The sequence below is a fragment of the Triticum aestivum genome, chromosome 4D, assembly GCF_018294505.1.
Source record: "Triticum aestivum cultivar Chinese Spring chromosome 4D, IWGSC CS RefSeq v2.1, whole genome shotgun sequence".
Lineage (NCBI taxonomy): Eukaryota > Viridiplantae > Streptophyta > Magnoliopsida > Poales > Poaceae > Triticum > Triticum aestivum.
Genome location: NC_057805.1, coordinates 453655923 through 453663915, shown reverse-complemented (window position 1 = coordinate 453663915; position 7993 = coordinate 453655923).

Genomic DNA, 7993 nt, shown 5'->3' with positions numbered 1-7993 from the left:
CTCCCGATCCAATCTGGATCGGGGCGAAAAACCCCACTCCCCTCGCTTCTCACACCCCCTCTGCCCGAACTGGTTCGGGCACGGTGCCCCAACCCCGTCGCCGGCGCTCACCGTCACCGCCTCCGACGCCGCTGGACCCCGTCGTCGCTGGAGCACCGCCGCCGCCCGGAAACCTCGTCGTCGTCCTCTCCGTCGTCACCGTCCTCTCCGTCGTCGCCATCATCCTCGACCTTCTCCCCGAGCCCCGCTGCCATTGTCCCTACACCGTACGGTGAGGCCCTCGGCCTCCTCTTCCCCTCTCCCCCTGTCGAACGCCGTCCGCCGCGCCCGACGCCGTGCCCGCCCGCTCCAGGCCGCACTCGCCCTCCGCCGCTACAGCCCGCACGCGCTGCACCCGCGCCATGGTCGGCCCTCTGCTGCCGCTCTACCCCACCGCGCTGCCGCCCTCTTCCCCACCCGTTGACCTCGCCGCGCTCCCGATCGGCCCTTGGCCTTGCCTGCAGCCTCTCGTGCGCTGCTCTCGTGTCGTCGTGCTCTGCGGCCCGCACTGGCACCTCGCTCGCGCTCGCCACAATCAGCGCCACGGTGACCGTGCCCTCCTCCACGTCGGCACGCCGCCCGGCCCCCTGCTCCCCGTGGCCGCACACTGCCTGCAGTGGCCGCCGCCGTCCGCCGTTCCGCTTCCCCCCATGCGGCGCCGCCCGGGTCCACCCCCGCTGGTCGTCGCTCCCGCTGGCTGTCGCCCACGCCGGCCAAGCGTCGCCGCTCCCCGGTGGCCTCGCCTCGCCTTCCCGGTCGGGCTCGGCCCCGCACGGGTGCGCCCGTAACCGCATCGCTGGTGCCCGCACGCCCGCAATGGCCCTAGGCCACAGACCGAACGGGCCCAGCCCCAAACCGGAAATAAAAAAAGGATTAAAAGGATTAATTAATTAACTTAATTAAATTAACCTAATTAACCAGTGTTAGACAATCTAATTAGCTAACTAATCTAAATAATCTGTTAGTTAATTAATCAGTCAATGACATGCGGTACCTACACGTTAGTTTGACCCAGTCAACGTTCTATTGACTGCTGACGTCATGATGATGTCAGCATACACTGTTCTATATAATGTTAATTTAAAATAATTAAATAAATCCTAAAATTGGTTTAAATCTTTTAAAATTAATATAAAATAAACCGTAGCTCAGATCAAAATACTTTCGCCCGGTTACGCAGCCCGTTCGCCCGCCACACATCCCTAGCATATCGAACACACAACTTTCCCCCTCCGGTTCATCTGTCCGAAAACGCAAAACACCGGGGATACTTTCTCGGATGTTTTCCCCCTTCGCCGGTATCACCTCTTACCGCGTTAGGGCACACCTAACACCGCTGTTTGCTTTGTCATGCATCATTATGCATCTGTTTGCATTGTATTCATTGTTTCTTCCCCCTCTTCTCTATGGTAGACTACGAGACCGACGCCGCTGCTGGTGCCCCGACCGGCTACGTTGTTGACGACCCCTACTTGCCAGAGCAACCAGACAAGTCCCCCCCCCTTGATCACCAGATATCGCCTATTCCTTCTCTATACTGCTTGCATTAGAGTAGTGTAGCATGTTACTGCTTTCGGTTAATCCCATTCTGATGCATAGCCTGTCATTGTTGCTACAGTTGTTACCCTTACCTGCTATCCTACTGCTTAGTATAGGATGCTAGTGTTCCATCAGAGGCCCTACACTCTTGTCCGTCTGCCATGCTATACTACTGGGCCGTGATCACTCGGGAGGTGATCACGGGCATATGCTATATACTTTATACTGTTACATTACTTATGATACTGTTCGGAGATGGGGGCTGAAGGGGCAGGTGGCTCCATCCCGGTAGAGGTGGGCCTGGGTTCCCGACGGCCCCCGACTGTTACTTTGTGGCGGAGCGACAGGGCAGGTTGAGACCACCTAGGAAAGAGGTGGGCCTGGCCCTGGTCGGCGTTCGCGGTTACTTCATAATAACACGCTTAACGAGATCTTGGTATTTGATCTGAGACTGGCCACTGGCCTATACGCACTAACCAACTACGCGGGAACAGTTATGGGCACTCGGCGTCGTGGTATCAGCCGAAGCCTTCGTGACGTCAGCGACTGAGCGGCGCGCGCCGGATTGGACTGGAACGCCTGCTAGGCTAGGTCTGCTTCCGGCCGCCCACGCAACGTGCAGGTGTGCAATGGGCGATGGGCCCAGACCCCTGCGCCATAGGATTTAGACCGGTGTGCTGACCTCTCTGTTGTGCCTAGGTGGGGCTGCAACGTGTTGATCTTCCGAGGCCGGGCATGACCCAGGAAAGTGTGTCCGGCCAAATGGGATCGAGCGTGTTGGGTTATGTGGTGCACCCATGCAGGGAAGTTTATCTATTCCAATAGTTGTGTCCCTCGGTAAAAGGACGACCCGGAGTTGTACCTTGACCTTATGACAACTAGAACTGGATACTTAATAAAACACACCCTTCCAAGTGCCAGATATAACCCGGTGATCGCTCTCTAACAGGGCGACGAGGAGGGGATCGCCGGGTAGGATTATGCTATGCGATGCTACTTGGTGAACTTACCATCTATTCTCTCCTACATGCTGCAAGATGGAGGTGGCCAGAAGCGTAGTCTTCGACAGGATTAGCTACCCCCTCTTATTCTGGCATTCTGCAGTTCAGTCCACCGATATGGCCCTTACACATATACCCATGCATATGTAGTGTAGCTCCTTGCTTGCGAGTACTTTGGATGAGTACTCACGGTTGCTTTCTCCCCCTTTCCTTTCTCTCTGGTTGTCGCAACCAGATGCTGGAGCCCAGGAGCCAGACGCCACCGTCGACGACGACTCCTACTACACCGGAGGTGCCTACTACTACGTGGAGGCCGCTGACGACGACCAGGAGTAGTTTAGGAGGATCCCAGGCAGGAGGCCTGCGCCTCTTTCGATCTGTATCCCAGTTTGTGCTAGCCATCTTATGGCAACTTGTTTAACTTATGTCTGTACTCAGATATTGTTGCTTCCGCTGACTCGTCTATGATCGAGCACTTGTATTCGAGCCCTCGAGGCCCCTGGCTTGTATTATGATGCTTGTATGACTTATTTTACTTTGAGAGTTGTGTTGTGATATCTTCCCGTGAGTCCCTGATCTTGATCATACACGTTTGCGTGTATGATTAGTGTACGATTGAATCGGGGGCGTCACAAGTTGGTATCAGAGCCGACTGCCTGTAGGAATCCCCCTTCCACACTCCTTGGCCGAAGTTGAGTCTAGTCGATGAAAACTGTTTTACTAACATGGTTGTGCGGCCCATGGGCCCACGTCGCCATTGTGTGGTATTAGGATCTTTTACTCCTCGATCCTTACTCCGGGACTCTGATCTCTCTTCTATTCGGGTTAAAAATGAATTTTGCTAAATCTAACATTAGGATCTCGTTATCACTTTCACCCGGAGAATTCCATATGATCGCCTGCTGCACCAGAAGATTTCGAAGATACTCTACGATGTGCTCTCGAGACTATGTGCCATCACTTTTGCAATTCACTTCCATCGATAAATCCCTCTGGATAACTACTACACCTGTCGTTCATATTGTCATCCCCAGTTGTTCTTGTTATTACAAGATGTCCTGAAATACTCTCTGATATTCCGAGAATTCTTTATGCTTACTGCCCTGCAGTTCCTTGCCGCATGAATACCCCTACGGATAATTACTCGCGCTTGCCGAGTATCCGTTCGTCCAAAGTTGTTCATGTGTTTCACAAAATTCTTTGGAATGCTATTCGATCTTCCGAAAATCCTCAGTAGCCTAATACTCTTGTTCCTCCTTACCTGCTTACATTATGGTTACTACCATATGTCTAGCATGTTCATTAGCATCCTTTGACATCGTAATTTTGATTTGATTCGATATGTTGTGAATGCTCGCAATCATAAATCACAAATTAGAATTCTTGCCTTCGGCTCACACGTCACCCTGGACATGAGCTGGTGTCGACAAATCAAACCTTGATTGATTGTCGATCAATGCCTATTCAACTTGTCTTTGGTTAAAGCCTCTGCTTTTGATCCCCTTATTTGGGAATCGTAATTCCATTACATTTGAGCTTTGAATTAGTCAGTTGTTTCTATAATCTGATCCCCTTGCATTCTTTCTTCTTCTGGTTGAGTACCGTTGCTCACATCAGGTCCCTCGTGGACCACCGGATCCTTTGATGAGTTTTATCCGACAACGTCCTTCATATTCAATCCCTTTGGAAATTCTTTCCCTGATACATAATGCCATTGGTAAATCCTATTCCTTGATTTGGCCAACCATGCTCTGCTTTCGAGCTGGTGGTATTTACTATTGAAGCTTGTGGTATATGTTTCCACGATGCCCTGATGGGTTGAACCTATGCCTTCCTTAATATGTGTGAACTCGAAAGTTTTCATGAGTCATACTCTTCTGGTATTTTGCCAGATAAAATTTCAACACTACAACTTCATCGAACGCGAGAAGTGAATGAAAGATTATGCATTGAAGAAGTGGGAGTCGACCTTGAACTTTGTGTTCATGCCCATGGACACGATGTAGCCTATCATGGAAGCTTCTTGTAATAATAACTATTTCCTTGATATAATATCCTTGGTATCGATGAATTGATCCTTTGCAATCGTGGTTCCGACCATATGTTCTTCTTTGATCCCATTTCTCGGGAAAGTTTAAGCACTTGTCTTCTGTGGATCAATACACCTGTCCAACCTTTACTTTGATCTTTCGTCGAGTATTACACCCTGGCATCTCGAGATCATCACGGGACTGCATAACTTCTTATGAGTTCTCCATCAAGTACTACATTCTCACTGATTCCAATTTTTCACGGGCTTTGAGTTATTAAACACTCAAAGACACCGATAACTGAACCGAGTCCGCACTACGGTTCAAGAACTTTTAGTAATCTTCTTTACTTACGAGTTTGTACCCGATCACGTCATTCCTAGCCTGTTCGGCTACATCAGTACCGTGCTAATTTTAATTGTGCTACTTGGTCCTTCTTCCCAGAGCACAAATTTCGATGGTGAGCTAATCTTACGTCAATCTCCCTCGTCATATCATTTTGCCTTGAATTGCAAACTTGATTTTGAGTTTGTGTCGTACCCATGGTTCCAGTAACCTTTTGCTTCACCATTCCCTTGGTGTGATGTCGTCGCCGATCGATTACATCTTCTTGAAACCTCTCGATAAATGTGTCGTGATCATCGTCAACATTTTAACTTCTTCCGAGACGTACATTGAGTTCCTGATGAGAAATTGCATGCTTGCCCCCTCGATGATTTGTGTTAACATCGACAACATTCTTGATTTCCCTCTCAACACAAACTTGTTCATGTTTTGTGTTATACCTTGAGATCCTTGCTACCCACCATTTGTTCTTCTTTACCTTGGAAGTATTACCATCTTTTATGTCAAGAAAGTCGTGAGAATTTCATCACCTCTTAAGAGATCTTGATACATGTGATACTTCTTGCCATATCCGTTCATTCCTTGGTCAACGTGTTGTTTCTAACCGGAAAACCGACAATTGAACTATGATGTGCGACTTCAAAACTTCTAGCAACCCTATTGCTTTGAAGTGAATGGTCGATTGATTCTGTTTCATTAAGTCGTCGTTCTAACATTTATCGTGCAACCCATCCCATATTTCGGGTGCACCTATCAACCAATGTTTAATTGTGGATGTTTTTCTCGAACATACATCATTATATCATTTGATCTGACAATTGTTATCTCCTTGTTCACATTATTGTGGAGATCCATCTTTTGTTAATCTCAATGAGTCATCGCTGAGTTCATCAGCTACCTCCTCATCCTCTCCTTGGTTTAAATGATGAACTCTTGTTTCGGAACTCGCTTCCATAGTTCATTTCACCGAGAATCTTACAATGTCATCTCGACAATTTGTGTCGCACCTTTCTGTTCTCAGGCATCCTGACTCTGAGGTACCCTGACACCAATCATATCTGAATCTCGGTCAGATATGATGGTTGGAGCATATTTTCAAGAGTTATAACATTGGTATTTATATGACCCGGTAAGGTGATGTCATGCCTAGCACACTTGACCGGAGGACCTATTGTTATAGTATCCACTTTAGCAATATTACCCATTCTTTCATGAGGAAATTGTAAGACTTATAATATAAGTTGTTCCTGATGAATCCCTTGAGTACCCAAAGTCCGACCTTTGCTTGAAGAACATGTCAATGCTATCTCGAAGCATGTCTGTGGTACTTCGATTTTCAACAAGAACATTTAAAGCACAATGTTAAAAGTTTCTTGCTCAATTATCCAAACACCGTTGTATGGGTAATGTCATGAAATTTATCTCCCCTTAACTAAAGTGTTTTCTACCTTATATCCTCTCACCGATATCATGCTCTGCTTGTCCTTGGAAAGGATATACCCCTGAAAAATGTGCTTAAACACATTTTCCCTTCCATTGTTCTGTTTAATCTCATAACCATATTTTAGTTTCCATTGTTTGGTTTAACCTTTCTTGTGATCTATATGATCTAAGCAGTAATATTCTCCTGCTTATGTAAACACCTCGGTGTACAATTCTATTGACAAGACCCTGTTACTAATGTTGATGACATTTCGGTAACCATCGATGGATGAGAACTTTGCCTATTGGTCCGCCTCATTTCAATGAGCAGGAAAATGGTTCTCTTCGACCCTCGCCCTTGGTACCAATGTTGTTGCCAACATAACTGACAGTCTATTCTCCGACATGCCTTGCTATCATGATCGTGCAAGATGTCACCGCTCCTTCTACTTTTAACCCACATGATGGGCCCATAACCCACAGTTCCACAGGATCGAAACCTGACTCTCTTATACACCCCATGTTGCCAAAGTTATCCCTTATGCTTGGTTTCGTATGTAATTCAAAAGCTAATTTCCCTGCCATATTTCATTCCGGTATCGGATGCAACATTTTTGTTCATTGCTCTGAACACCTTTCACACTCTGTTTCAGGCAACAAACGATTGCCTATCCGCTTGAAATTTCTTAGTGCACCTTCTTACCTTGCTCTCGATGAATCTCTTGAATTTCAACTCGAGAGATGCCTCTATGCCTTGTTCACTGAGATAGCCCCCAGGTACCTAGCATGTGTTGAGCTCTGTCCTTCCCGAGTCTCCCTCCCTTATCTTTTCTGTAAGTACAATGGAGATCCTGAAGAAAAGGATGCCGGCTTCATCATGATGACCTGGAGCAGAGAAATGAAGACATCAACGTAGTGGATCGACCTTTTCGAGAAGAGCAACCAAGACCGAGAAGATCCGTCAGAATTTCGTAACCAAATCTTTCCCCCTTTCTCTACCTCCTAAATCTCGGGACGAGATTTCTTGTAGTGGAGGAGAATTGTGACGCCCGGATAATTAGGTTACAGTAATCCCACATTAATGATGCCACGTCACCATGGTTACTATTGTTAAATTCGCGTTAGTTCAAAATCGACCCAAATTCAAATAGCATTTAAAGGAAAAGAACAAAAGTTTTCAAATGTTAAAACCAAAATGTTCGCGTCGTGACAAATATTGCATAGGTAATTATAGTGAAGAACCCATATTTAAATAAAATGTTTAAATGCACTATACTAGATAAAACAGCGGCAAAACAATTATTTAAATGCTTTTAAATACTAAACAAATATTAAACTAGTTCTTTGGATCACCAAGTTTGTTGAGGAAGTGGCCTATGTTAAAATGCTAATTTAGGAGCGGGCGTTATATTTTTGTAAAAGGATTTACTAAATAAAATAAATACAAAAATAGGAAAGTGAAATAAATAAAAGAAAAGGAAAATACAAAAAAATAAAATAAAATAAAACAGAACCCCCCCACTGGGCCAACCGACCCAGCTGCTAGCCAGGCCAGGCCCAGGCCGGCCCCCTCACTCCATGACCCCCCTGCCCTGAAACCCTAGCCACTATCGCTCC